Source organism: Lygodium microphyllum, chromosome 10, assembly GCF_053477565.2.
Source record: "Lygodium microphyllum isolate KBCC chromosome 10, Lygodium_microphyllum_v1.1.10, whole genome shotgun sequence".
Lineage (NCBI taxonomy): Eukaryota > Viridiplantae > Streptophyta > Polypodiopsida > Schizaeales > Lygodiaceae > Lygodium > Lygodium microphyllum.
Genome location: NC_141144.1, coordinates 85,964,975 through 85,979,764, shown reverse-complemented (window position 1 = coordinate 85,979,764; position 14,790 = coordinate 85,964,975). Strand labels below are relative to the sequence as shown.

The 14,790-nt window shown below is 42.0% G+C and overlaps 1 protein-coding gene and 1 long non-coding RNA gene across 15 annotated transcripts in view; both read left to right on the top strand.

Moving 5' to 3' along the window:
- LOC148030242 (uncharacterized) overlaps positions 1–14,790 on the top strand; it is a 218,635-nt gene that overhangs the window by 137,896 nt on the left and 65,949 nt on the right. The gene's annotated exons all lie outside the window — the stretch shown is intronic.
- LOC148030243 (uncharacterized) lies at positions 8,683–9,413 on the top strand. The gene is made up of 3 exons (XR_015692152.1): positions 8,683–8,757; positions 8,846–8,947; positions 9,086–9,413. It is a non-coding gene; the product is annotated as an uncharacterized LOC148030243 (long non-coding RNA).

Genomic DNA, 14,790 nt, shown 5'->3' with positions numbered 1-14,790 from the left:
CTCCTGAAACTCAGCCATGGGCCTCCAAGGGGACCACATGAACTAGCTGCCCATCCATAAACAAAGGAATGCGTTGCATAGTAAGAGCCCGTACTTCTACAGAACGAAAAAGAACCTCAAAGAACCCTTTCGAGCCATCATAAATCTCTTCCACCAAGGGAATCTGCATACTCCTTGAAACATCTTCGGAGCATTGTTCAAAACTGACAAGCATAGATTGCAGCCAAGGACTGTAGCCAAGCACGAATTCTGGTGATCAAAGGAGTCCTAGTAAAATAAAATATGGCTGCCCTCTCATGGAAGCAGCTATTTGTTGTAAGACGAGGTCAGTTCCCATGACTGCAACTACTCGATCCCCATCTGGTAGTGCGTTAGCTTTATCCTCATTACAATGGACATAATCTGACATAAGATGATTGGCAGTGGCCAGCATGAACTGTAAAGATCCATCGGGTCGTGAACACAAAACATGAACCTCTAGCTGAGACAAATTCAGGCCCAAGACCGGTTCTTCGATCGACATCCTACAATATTTGTCCATCTCCTCACTATCCTGCAACGCCCCAAGTTCATCAGCCAAGGAATCACCATGCGGATCAGTGAAGTCTTTGTCATTCCCTTGTCCAATCTGTTGATCAAGAAAGGCCATATCGATGCCATTAGATTCCTGCAGATTTGCCATAGCAGAAACAGATTCCGAACACAGAATTCTCTCTCTCTCTCTCTCTCTCTCTCTCTCTCTCTTTTTGTACAGGGACAGGTCTGCTCTCTTTATCGGTGCACAGGGGCAGATTGCACGTGTAATAATGTCTGGTCCGCAGGCTTTGGATAAGGGCGCTCAAAGGTGTGCAGTAGACTGCCTGGACAACATGTCGATTACTGCCTAGGTGCGTGAAGGCTGACCACGCAGAGGCAGGGCAGAGGTGTCCCTTTGCCTTACGCAGGGACTGTGATTGAGGAGCAGATCTGGGCACCAGACAAAACGCTGATTGCACAGCAGAAGTGGTTGCGACAGATTACATGCATGCAGGGGCAGGGCTTGCAAAAGGCTGGCCTCAACACTATCTCCCACGGGGTCTTTAAGACCCCGGGGAATTGGGATCAACGGCTATGGTTGAGGCAGAAAAAAGGAGTGCATCTTGACCTGTACTTTTTAACAAAGTAAACCCAGATGACATAAAAAACTCGCCCACCACTAGTAATCCCAACCAATCGAAAAAGCGACGACCAAAGGTAAACCCATCCAATCTTGTAAACGCAACCAGCCCGGCGGAATTGATTGCGTGGGCTGCCAATGCAAGGAGACGATAGATTCTGTGGTGCCCACCTTTAATGGGGCATTCAACGAAGCCGCTTATAGGGTCCCGAAGCAAACTAACTCTAATACGAGTTTTTGGATCGTAGATCAAAACTAAACCTAGCCATTGTGGTAAACCCGGCCTTCGAAGTAAACTACGCCAACCTGGAACCGAAAGCCGAAAAATCTCGGTATAACTCGTAGAAACTCTCGGTATAGCCTGCAGGAAACTCTTGCACACAGGGCGCATTCGTGAGATATTTTTGAGAGAGGTCTGAGGTCCATATTGCTACCAAATACGAGCTTACGACATCATCTGAACGAAGGTTTGAGGTCGTTTGCCATTTGCTGCTCATGGCTTCCACAATAAGGTGCACATCTCTCTCTCTCTCTTTCTCTCATGTTTGCATTGGACGCATTGTGACATTGGCATGATGTTTTGGTTGTACGTACATATGTAGTGAACACGCATGGATTACGGAAAGTGACATTGAGATCGATGATCTTGACATCGAGGAAGAAACATCAGATGGATCATCAAGCGATGAGGTTGAGATGCTTGATTTCTTTAGTGGAGACAATGATTTGGCACCACAAGAAAGCACTATCAATGCACCAAGCCTAGCTACCTATACCTCATCGAAGTACTTCTCTTTCGATAGAGAGATTTACGACTTGATGGTCAGTGATTTGAGCGGGCAGAAGGCATCACATTGGAGGTGCTCAAGCGACTCCATAGGAGAGAGTTGCTCGACATGAAGAAGTGGAGAAGGATCAGATGTCTTTGCATTGGTAGAAATGACGATGGACACATTATATTGGCCTTGAAATCAGAGCCATCGTTGCGCATTGCATGTATAGAGATGTGGGAGAGCCTATTCCTTGAAAATCACATAAACAAGGTTACAGGTGCTCACGAGGGTATCAATGTCACAATTGATTCCATCAAATCCACGTGGTGTACTGACTTGAGAAGGCATGGCATTCCTCTTGCGTATGTGAGAGATCTCATCGGTGGGTGTACTTGCAAGGTGTCCACAAGGCCCTATGGTTATGACAGCCCATTTCTATTTCATGGGAAGGTTCTGGAAAGAAGAGCACCCATCTTGGAGCTTACTACAGATAGATCTCTTGTTGAGTGGAGGCTTCAAGAAATCATGCTTGAACACAAAGTTAGGTTGGGCAAGGTTCGCTCGACCAAAAGCATGGTTTAGGGAAGACAATAGTGGAATATGCATGTCATCGTAGTGGTAGAGCAACTCGAAAGGGCTCCCAAATCGGTAGGTTGTGAACCTCGAAGAAATGTGGTTGCTCTTTCAAGGTGCAGATCGAGTACAAAGGCGATCTCCATGATGTCACTATACGGGTCCATGAACCACACGAGGGTCATGTACCTGGATCTCGTGCTGACTTGTATCACTTGTCGGTGCATCCATCTTTGATTGATTGCTGCAGGGATGACCTGTTTGATGTTGGGACATGTCGCCACGTCCCCAAGATGAGCCTAACCAAGGAGCAGTTTCATTTGAAAAATGCATCTCCGTTGGATCTTGTCATTTATAGGTTCTTCATGATACCAAGGGAGGTGGAGACACTATCATACCAAATGCGAAATGAAGGTATGTTACCTTCTAAGCCATTGCTCTATGATATTAGGTTGCTTTTGAGTGTCAATGTTCTACGTGTCCTGTAGGCAAACTTTCGAAAGGTGATTGGACAGCAATGTATTTGGAGGCTCTCCATCTACGAGATCAAAACAAGGTATTTGTTATATTCTCATTAATGTTTATACGCTACGAAAATTAGTATATCTATTTTATAGTCTTATCTACATGGTCCTTTACGTACTCTATTGCCAACCATACAATCCTCATGCAAAAGAGGACAAGGACAAACCATTCGTACAGATAGTCCAGGACGAATGGATGTTAACAATGCTTGGGCAATTGATAGCACATTCAAAACCAATGTGTTTGGTCTTCCGCTTTATGCGGCAGTTTTACCAAACCAACATGGGGTGGGTATCCCTATTTGGTTTAGGCTATGTACTAGTGACAATGGGTCAAACCAAGAGATTATAGCTTTGGAAATCACCATAAGACTAGTTGTCTCTAGGATGGAAGATATTCGCCCTGCTGCCCTGGCGATTGATAAGTCCCAGCCAGAGCTGGAGGCGGTCTCGAAGACTGTTCTGGAGAATCCTTATTGTTGGACCACTGGCTACCTTGGTGGCAATAAACGTCAACATGCATGCCATATTATTCTATGCTGGTTCCACACAAAGAAAGCATGGGTTGAAAATCTTTTGCCACAGGTACACCTTTTCATAATCGTTTTACTTTTAAGCATTATCTTTTTGTGAATTCCGTGAGCTTGACAGTGAGTATTTCACATGTTCTTGCGTGAATCAAGGTCCCTGCAGATAAGCATGATCATGTGTATGCCTCTTTGTCCAATCTTATGCATTGCGCTACAGAGTCGCAGTTTGATGATATGTTTGAGTAATTGTTGCATCATTATTCCGCTCATCCAAATGTGGTCCGACACGTTACCAATGGATGGTGTGGGAAAGATTGTATTTGGCGTGCAAGATGGCCCAAGTTTAGTCGCATGTTTCCACATGGTAATGTGGACACAACCAACCTTATTGAGAGACTTTGACAATATATCAAGTACACTCAACTTGATGCTAGGATCAATAGGTCCATTTTAGATTTAGGATCAATGGGCACTTGGGTCTAGAATGGGTGGATCGGCGTTGGAGTTTTTGAAGCAAAAGCAAGAGATAGATAATGTGGTCAATTTCCATTCTATTTCCACATTTCACCTTTCCTTGAAATGCATTGTTGTCTTATATGTGTTTGTTATGCCAGCTGATTTTGAGCGCTTCAAAGTCTATGGGTCAAGCAAGAGTCATACGGCTAGATTGGCAGTAGGGGAGAAGATTCTTTAGCGGTATGAGCAAGATCCCTTGTCTGTTCAAGTCATTAATGAGGGGATCATGCTGTTTAAAATGGCGAACACAACCCAATATGCAAAATGGTATCATGTAAGTGTACAGTCAAACTACTGTGATTGCCCTGATTGGTCGACTGACTGTAAACATCTTCATGGTTTGAGACTCACCTTGAAGAGCCATTTTCCTCGCGTTCATGAGGTTCTCCCCTTCATCGATAGTGCGCATGCCTTTGATGATAGGAAGGAAAGACCAGGTGGCGATGAAATCCCATGATTGGAGAGACCAGGTTCCGATGGTGGTGTGCAGGAAGGGGATCTCGTGTCCTCCATCACAGACTTTAGAGGGCTCCTTCAGAGGATCGAGGATGGGATTCCATTCTACACACCGGTACAGATGGATGCTTGCATGTGCCAATTGGAAAGTGCTAAAGAGTCTCTTGTTCACATGTTTACTCCATAGGAGATTGATATGCCTAGGAAGGGCGGGATCTATCAGATCCAAGAAAATATCAAACAGACACGCCTGAGGTTTGGCAAGGATCATCGTCCTCGTCTAAACCATGGGGGTAAGTCCTCATGGCAACCCAAGTGCCCATCTATCGTAGGTGTGTTAAGGCGCAAGTATCAACGAGGGAGGGGCCGTGTGAGGTTTAGCCCAAAATCTCGGAAATATTGTTGTCATTGTTGCACCAAAACATTTTTGGTGGACCCTCTGGCAGTGTATTTATGCCATACTTGCCATGCATTGCTCATGCATTGCTCTCTCTATCCTTGCGGTATGCTTCTCGTCGAGCGGGATCTATCTTGATCGGCAGGGCGGTGCGACTGTATAGTGAGTCCTACATTGACACTTGTAGTATTTTTTATTGCACCTACACCGGTGAGAACGAGGAGCGACAATTTGCTCTCTCATTCTCGATGGGTCCACGATCATGGAAGTTTTGGCATCTAGGTTCAGGATGTTTGTATTGTACACATGATTGCCCATTTTAGTGGAATCCCATTGGCGTCTCATTGTTGATTTTGGCGTCTCATTTTTACATCTGTTCTATTTATTGTATAAGAATTCTAAACATGAGAAACCTTGACATGAAAAACCTTAACATAAGAAACTGGAATCCAAACACTAAAGCCTTAACCATTACCCCAAGTCATTAATCCCGAAGTATTAACCCTAAACCATATCATAAGATCCTAAAGCATTAACCATGTGCTCGTTGTGTGAGGATGTAAAGATGTTTGTTGCTTTTATTGCATTCGTTCTATTCATTGACATAATAAACCATGACATAAATAACCTTGACATAATAAATCATGACATAGAAAACCTTAATACTAAAGCCTAAACCATTACCCTAAAGCATTTATCCCAAAGTATTAATCCTAAACCATAGCATAAGAGCATTATCTTTAACCATGTGCTTGTTGCGTAAGGATGTGAGGATGTTCGTTGCTTTCGTTGCATTTGTTCTATTCATTGACATAATAAACCTTGACATAAAAAACCTTAACATAAGACCCCGTGGAATCTAAATACTAAAGCCTAAACCAAGATCCTAAAGCATTAACCCTAAACCATTAACCCCAAAGCATTAACCCTAAACCATATCATAAGATCCTAAAGCATTAAGCAGGTGCTCGTTGCGTAAGATTGTGAGAATGCTCGTTGCTTTCGTTGCATTCGTAATAAACCTTGACATAAAAAACCTTAACATAAGAAATTGGAATCCAAATAGTAAAGCCTTAACTAAGATCTTAAAGCATTAACCCTAAACCATTAACCCCAAAGCATTAACCCTAAACCACATGCTCGTTGCATAAGGATGTAAGGAAGTTCGCTGCTAGCATGGACTCTTCGTTCTATTCATTGCAATAACCATAAAGCATAACACAAGAAACCATAAAGCATTAACATAAGAAAAATTTTTTACACCATTCTCAAACCATAAAGCATTAAATCCAAACCATAAAGCCTTAACCAAGATCCATAAGAAACCTTGACATAAAAAAACTTAACATAAGAAACCTTGCATAAGTATCATTTCGTAAGAGACCATAAAGGCTTAACCAAGTACGGGACAACAACCAAAATCTGTCACAAGAATAAGTATATGACAACAAGTAGTTCGATGAGTAGTCTTATGTAATCCATGTCGCATAACATAATCCATGGCATAATCCACGTCAAGTACTCATAATCCATGATAAGCGAGTCATAATCCCTGACAAGTATATGACAACAAAAAGTACTCATAACCATAACATAATCCATGTCTAGTACTCATAATCCATGACAAGTGAGTAGTCCATGACTGCCACAAACCAAGTACATGTCCACAATCGAATAATCCACACAAGATCACCTCTCTAGTACTTCAAGTGTCCACTGGTGAAGGTCCTCCTTCAAAGATGTAACATATGTGGCATTGAACCATTTTCTTATTAACTGCAATACGATAAGTTGATTATGGATTACCAAATGCACACTAGACCATTCAAAGTCGTATAGCGAAAGGCAATTATACCAGTATAGCCTTACCCAGTTTTTGGTTGGTTTCTTAACGACGCCACTCTCGATGAGTAGTCTTATGTAAGCCATCACGTAGAATCCACAGTCTATTGCATTTGTTTGTTGAGGGGCCTGTGAAAAGAAACACTTCATCTTTATGTGAATAACATTATGTTACATTTTCTAAGTGACAACATTGCTTTAACACTATAGTGGCGCACCTTAATGTGGACGAGCTTCATTTTATCCATGTCCAGCAGAAACTTGGCACACTCTAGGTCTGTACAACGGCTCGATAATGCAAACACGGTCCTAAAACACACACTAAAGCAATGAACAGAATACACATGTGACACAACATATTACATGGATGCTTATAGATTGATAAGATACCTGTGTACATAGGGTAGACACTTTGTGAAATCAGTGCATCCCAACAAGTCAAGATATAGGATGGAGCCTTGATCACCAGGTAATTTGTCAAATCTTTTTAGCATAGGATTGAAGACCACAAATAGGCGCCAATGTGATATGTATATCAAAGATTGCTATTAAACTCAGTGCATCAAGGGGCTATGATTTGTCATTTCCATTAGGTATGCATGTAGAAACTACAAACCTCACAAGTATTGGAAGAAATATAATGTGGCTCTCGTGGGATCGCAGCTATCAAAGTAATTTCTCAATGACACACCATTGTCTTGTGGCTCGACTATATTGATGTATCCATGAAACATATATTACGTACGTGCTTTCTTGGAATCACATACTCCATCCAACTATGAATGAAAGCCAAAATTAGTTTAGTAAAATAATAAAATCCTAAGACCTAATCATTAGACAACCACCAAGAAAGCTGTAATTAGTTTAGTAAACTTACATGGTGAATAAATGCATAGTACAGGTGGATGCTTTCTCTACGTACTGCAATGCATCCAATAAAGTATGGTCGACATACACATAGAGTTTTGAATATAGAGTCATGAACTTGGTATGTACGGAACTTTTTAACCTGAAATGATACTATAAAGCAACCACACACAATGCAACCAAGCATAACTACAAGAAATACAACATATAGAAAGCATTACAATTAATAAGAACACACCTTGAGGTGGATGGGTTATGGCGTTGTAGGGCGTCGTGCTTGGTTGTATTGTGTGTGGTTGCTTTATGGTATCATTTCAGGTTAGAGAGTTTCGTACATATCGAGTTTGTGGCTCTATATTCAAAACTCCGTGTGTATGTCGACCATGCTTTGTTGGATGCATTGCGGTGCGTAGAGGAAGCATCCACCTGTACTATGAATTTATTTGCCATGTAAGTTTACTAAACTGGTTACAGTTTTCTTGGTGGTTGCTTGATGATTAGGACTTGGGGTTTTATTATTTTACTAAACTAATTTTGGTTTTCATTCATAGTTGGATGGAGTATGTGATTTCAAGAGAGTTCGTACGTGATGTATGTTTCGTGGATAGTCTGTGGTTTCCATACATCAATATAGTCGAGCCACAAGACGATGGTGTGTCATTGAGAAATTACTTTGATGGCTGCGATCCCACGAGAGCTACATTATACTTCTTCCAGTACTTGTGAGCTTTGTAGTTCCTATATGCCTACTTAATGGAAATGACAAATCATAGCCCCTTGATGTGTTGAGTTTAATAGCAGTCTTTGATGTACATATTATATTGGCGCCTATTTGTGGTTTTCAACCCTATACTAAAAAGAGTTGACAAATTACATGGTGATCAAGGCTCCATTCTATGTCTTGACTTGTTGGGATGCATTGATTTCATGAAGTGTCTACTCTATGTGCACATGTATCTTATCAATCTATAGGCATCCATATAATATGTTGTATCACATGTGTATTCTGTTCATTGCTTTTGTGTGTTTCAGGGCCGTGTTTGCATTATCGAGGCGTTGTACAGATCCAAAGTATGTCAAGTTTCTATCGGACGTGGATAAAATGAAGCTCGTCCACATTAAGGTGTGCCACTATAGTGTTAAAGTAATGTTATCACTTAGAAATGTAATATAGGGTTGTTCACATAAAGATGAAGCGTTTCTTTTCACAGGCCTCTCAACAAACAAATGCAGTAGACTGTGGATTCTACATGATGGCTTACAGAAGACTACTCATCGAGGGTGGCGTGGTTGGGAAACCAACCAAGAACTGGGTAAGCCTATACTGGTATAATTGCCTTTTGCTATGCGACTTTGAATGGTCTAGTGTGCATTTCGCAATCCATAATCAACTTATCGTATTGTAGTTAACAAGAAAATGGTTCAATGTCGCATATGTTACATCTTTGAAGGAGGACCTTCACCAGTGGGCACTTGGAGTGCTGGAGAGGTGATCTTGTGTGGATTATTCGGTTGTGGACATGTACTTGGTTTGTGGCAGTCATGGATTATGAGTACTAAATGTGGATTATATTATGGATTATATTATGGTTATGAGTACTTTTTGTTGTCATGCACTTGTCATAGATTATGACTCACTTGTCGTGGATTATGAGTACTTGACGTGGATTATGCCATGGATTATGTTATGCGACATGGATTACATAAGACTACTCATCGAACTACTTGTTGTTATGTACTTGTTGTTGTGACAGATTTTGGTTGTTGTCGCGTACTTGGTTAAGGCTTTATGGTCTTTTATGTAAGGATACTTATGCAAGGTTTCTTATGTTAAGTTTTTTAATGTCAAGGTTTCTTATGGATCTTGGTTAAGGCTTTATGGTTTGCATTTAATGTTTTATGATTTGAGAATGATGCAAAAATGTTTTCCTATGTTAATGCTTTATGGTTTCTTGTATTATGCTTTATGGTTATTCCAATGAATAGAATGAAGGGTCCATGCTAGCAATGAACTTCCTTACATCCTTACGCAATGAGCACGTGGTCTAGGGTTAATGCTTTAGGATCTTGGTTAAGGCTTTACTATTTGGATTCCGGTTTCTTATGTTAAGGTTTTTTATGTCAAGGTTTATTACGAATGCAACGAAAGCAACGAACATCCTCACAATCTTACGCAACGAGCACGTGCTTAATGCTTTAGGATCTTATAATATGGTTTAGGGTTAATGCTTTGGAGTTAATGGTTTAGGGTTAATGCTTTAGGATCTTGGTTTAGGCTTTAGTATTTGGATTCTAGAGGGTCTTATGTTAAGGTTTTTTATGTCAAGGTTTCTTATGTGAATGAACAGAACGAATACAACGAAAGCAACGAACATCCTCACATCCTTACGCAACGAGCACATGGTTAAAGGTAATGCTCTTATGCTATGGTTTAGGGTTAATGCTTTGGGCTTAGTGCTTTAGGGTAATGGTTTAGACTTTAGTGCTAAGTTTTTTATGTCATGGTTTATTATATCAAGGTTTTTTATGTCATGGTTTATTATGTCAATGAATAGAACGAATGCAACGAAAGCAACAAACATCTTTACATCCTCACGCAACGAGCACATGGTTAATGCTTTAGGATCTTATGATATGATTTAGGGTTAATGCTTTGGGGTTAATGGTTTGGGGTAATGGTTTAGACTTTAGTATTTGGATTTCAGTTTCTTATGTTAAGGTTTTAGATGCCAAAACTTCTGTGATCGTGGACCCATCGGGGAATGAGAGAGTAAATTGTTGCTCCTCATTCTCACTTGTGTACGTGCAATAAAAAATACTACAAGTGCCAATGTAGGACTCACCATACAGTCGCACCACCCTGCCGATCAAGATAAACCCCGCTGAACGAGGAGCATACCGCAACGATAGAGAGAGCAGTGCATGGCAAGTATGGCATGGATACACTGTCCGAGGGTCCATAAAAAATCTTTTGGTGTAACAATGAGGACAATATATGTGAGGTTTTGGGCTAAACCTCACATGGCCCCTTCCTCGTTGATGCTTGCGCCTTAATACACCTATGATAGATGGACGCTTGGGTTGCCATGAGCACTCCCCTCGTCGTTTGGACGAGGACGATGATCCTTGCCATGCCCTAGGCATGTCTGTGTGACATTTTCCTGGATCTGATACATCCCGCCCTTCCTACGCATGTCAATCTCCTGTGGAGTAAACATGTGAATAAGAGACTCTTTAGCACTTTCCAATTGGTGCATACAAGCATCCATCTGTGCCCGTGTGTAGGATGAAATCCCATCCTTGATCCTCTGAAGGAGCCCTCTAAAGTCTGCGATGGAGGACACGTGATGCCCTTCCTGCACACCACCATCGTAACCTGGTCTCTTCAATCCTGGGATTTCATTGCCACCTGGTCTTTCCTTCATGTCATCAAAGGCATGCGCACTATCGATGATGGAGAGAACCTCATGAAGGTAAGGAAAATGACTCTTCAAGATGAGTCTCAAACCATGAAGATGTTTACAGTTAGTCGACTAATCAGGGCAATGACAGTAGTTTAACTGTACACTTACATGATACCATTTTGCATGTTGGGTTGTGCTCGCGATTTTAAATAGCATGATCCCCTCGTTAATGTCTTGAACAGACAAGGGATCTTGCTCATACCGCTGAAGAATCTTCTCCCCTGTTGCCAATCTAGCCGTATGTCCTTCATGTCATCAAACGCATGTGCACTATCGATGACAGGGAGAACCTTATGAAGGTGAGGAAAATGACTCTTCAAGATGAGTCTCAAACCATGAAGATGTTTACAGTCAGTCGACCAATCAGGGCAATCATAGTAGTTTAATTGTATACTTACATGATAGCATTTTGCATGTTGGCTTGTGCTCGCCATTTTAAACAGCACGATCCCCTCGTTAATGACTTGAACAGACAAGGGATCTTGCTTATACCGCTGAAGAGTCTTCTCCCCTGCTGCCAATCTAGCCGTATGACTCTTGCTTGACCCATAGACTTTGAAGCGCTCAGAATCGGCTAGCATAACAAACACGTATAAGATAACAATGCGTTTCAAGGAAAGGTGAAATGTGGAAATAGAATGGAAATTGACCACATTACCTATCTCTTGCTTTTGCTTCAAAAACTCTAGCGCCGATCCACCCATTCTAGATCCCGATGACGAGTCACTAACAAGGGCGTGGAGCAGATCTAAAATGGACCTATTGATTCTAGTATCAAGTAGAGTGTAGTTGATATATTGCCAAAGTCTCTCGATGAGGTTGGTTGTGTCGACATTGCCATGTGGAAACATGCGACTAAACTTGGGCCATCTTGCACGCCAAATATAATCTTTCCCACACCATCCATTGGTAACGTATCGGACCACATTTGGATGAGCGGAATAATGATGAACCAATTGCTCAAACAGATAATCAAAGTGCGACTCTGTAGGGCAATATGTAAGATTGGAGAAAGAGGCATACAATGATCGCACTTATCTGCAGGGATCTTGATCGCACTTATCTGCAGGGATCTTGATTCACGCAAGAAGATGTGAAGTACTCACTGTCAAGCTCACGGAATTCACAAATTATAATGCTTAAAAGTAAAACGATCATGAAAAGGTGTACTTGTGGCAAGGGATTTTCAACCCATGCTTTCTTTGTGTGGAACCAACATAGAATAGTATGGCATGCATGTTGACGTTTGTTGCCACCAAGGTAGCCAGTGGTCCAACAATGAGGGTCCTCCAGAACAGCCTTCGAGAGCGTCTCCAGCTCTGGCTGGGACTTATCAATCACCAGGGCAGCAGGGCGAATATCTCCCATCCTAGAGAGGACTAGTCTTATGGTGATTTGCAAAGCCATAATCTCTTGGTTTGACCCATTGTCACTAGTGCATAGCATAAACCAAATAGGGATACCCACCCCATGTTGGTTTGGTAAAACCGCCGCATAAAGCGGAAGACCAAATACATTGGTCTTGAATGCGCTATCGATTGCCCAGGCATTATTCTTTGAGTACCTCTTACTCATTTGCAACATCCATTCGTCCTGGACTATCTGTACGAATGGTTTGTCCTTGTCCTCTTTTGCATGAGGATTGTATGGTTGGCAATAGAGTACGTAAAGGACCATGTAGATGACACTATCAAATAGATGTACTAATTTTTGCAGCGTATAAACATTAATGAGAATATGACAAATACCTTGTTTTGATCTCATAGATGGAGAGCCTCCAAATACATTGCCGTCCAATCATCCTTCGAAAGTTTGCCTACAGGACACGTAGAACATTGACGCTCAAAAGTAATCTAATATCATAGCGCAATGGCTTAGAAGGTAATATACCTTTAGTTCGCATTTGGTATGATAGTGTATGCACCTCCCTTGGTATCATGAAGAACCTATAAATGACACGATCAAATGGAGATGCATTTTTCAAATGAAATCGCTGCTTGGTTAGGCTCATCTTGGCGATGTGGCGACATGTCCCAACGTCAAACAGGTCATCCTTGCAGCAATCAATCATAGGTGGATGCACCGGCAAGTGATACAAGTCAGCATGAGATTCAGCTACATGACCCTCGTGTGGTCCATGGACCCGTATAGTGACATCATGGAGATCGTCTTTGTACTCGATCTGCACCTTGAAAGGGCAACCACATTTCTTCGAGGTTCGCAACCTAGGGATTTGGGAGCCCTTTCGAGTCTCTCTACCATTGCGATGACATGCATATTTCACTATTGTCTTCCCTCAACCATGCTTTTTGGTTGAGCGGACCTTGCCCAACCTAACTTTGTGTTCAAGTATGATTTCTTGAAGCCTCCGCTCGACAAGAGATCTATCTGTAGTAAGCTTCAAGCTGGGTGCTCTTCTTTCCAGAACCTTCGCATGAAATAGAAATGGGCCGTGATAACCACGGGGCCTTGTGGACACCTTGCAAGTACACCCACCGATGAGATCTCTCACATACGCAAGAGGAATGCCATGCCTTCTCAAGTCAGTACACCGCGTGGATTTGATGGAATCAATTGTGACATTGATGCCCTCGTGAGCATCCGTAAGCTTGTTTATGTGATTTTCAAGGAATATGCTCTCCCACTCCTCTATATATGCAATGCGCAATGATGGCTCTGATTTCAAGGCCAATATAATGTGTCCATTGGCATTTCTACCTATGGAGTTGCTTGAGCATCTCCAATGTGATGGCCTTTTGCTCGCTCAAATCACTGACCATCAAGCCGTAAGTCTCTCTATCGATAGAGAAGTACTTCGATGAGGTATAGATAGTTGGGCTTGGTGCATTGATAGTGCTTTCTTGTGGTGCCGAATCATTGTCTCCACTAAAGAAATCAACCAAATCAACTTCATCGCTTGATGATCTATCTGATGTTTCTTCCTCAGTGTCAAGATCATTGATCTCGATGTCACTTTCCGTAATCCATGCATGTTGACTACATATATACGTACGACCAAAACATGATGCCAATGTCACAATGCGTTCAATGCAAACATGAGAGAAAGAGAGAGAGAGATGTGCACCTTATTGTGGAAGCCATGAGCAGCAAATGGCAAACGACCTCAAACCTTCGTTCAGATGATGTCGTGAGCTTGTATTTGCTAGCAATATGGGCCTCAGACCTCTGTCCAAAATATCTCACGAATGCGGCCTGCACCCTATGTGCAAGAGTTTCCTGCAGGCTATACCGAGAGTTTCCTATGGGTTATACTGAGAGTTTTCGGCTTTTGGTTCCAGGTTGGCGTAGTTTACTTCGAAGGCCGGATTTACCACAATGGCTGGGTTTACTTTTGATCTAAGATTCAAGAACTTGTAGTAGAGTTAGTTTGCTTCGGGACCCTACAAGCAGCTTCGTGGAATGCCCCATTAAAGGTGCGCACCACAGAATTTATCGTCTCCTTGCATTGGCAGCCCACACACTCAATTCCTCCGGGCTCGTTGCGTTTACAAGGTTGGATGGGTTTACATTTGGTCGTCGCATCAATACGCGTGGAAATTCGAGACACCGTTCCCTGTTCAACCCCCAGTTTTCCGATTGGTTGGGATTACTATTGGTGGGCGAGTTTTTTATGTCTTTTGGGTTTACTTTGTTAAAAGGTAGAGGTCAAGATGCACTTCTTTTTGGGCCTC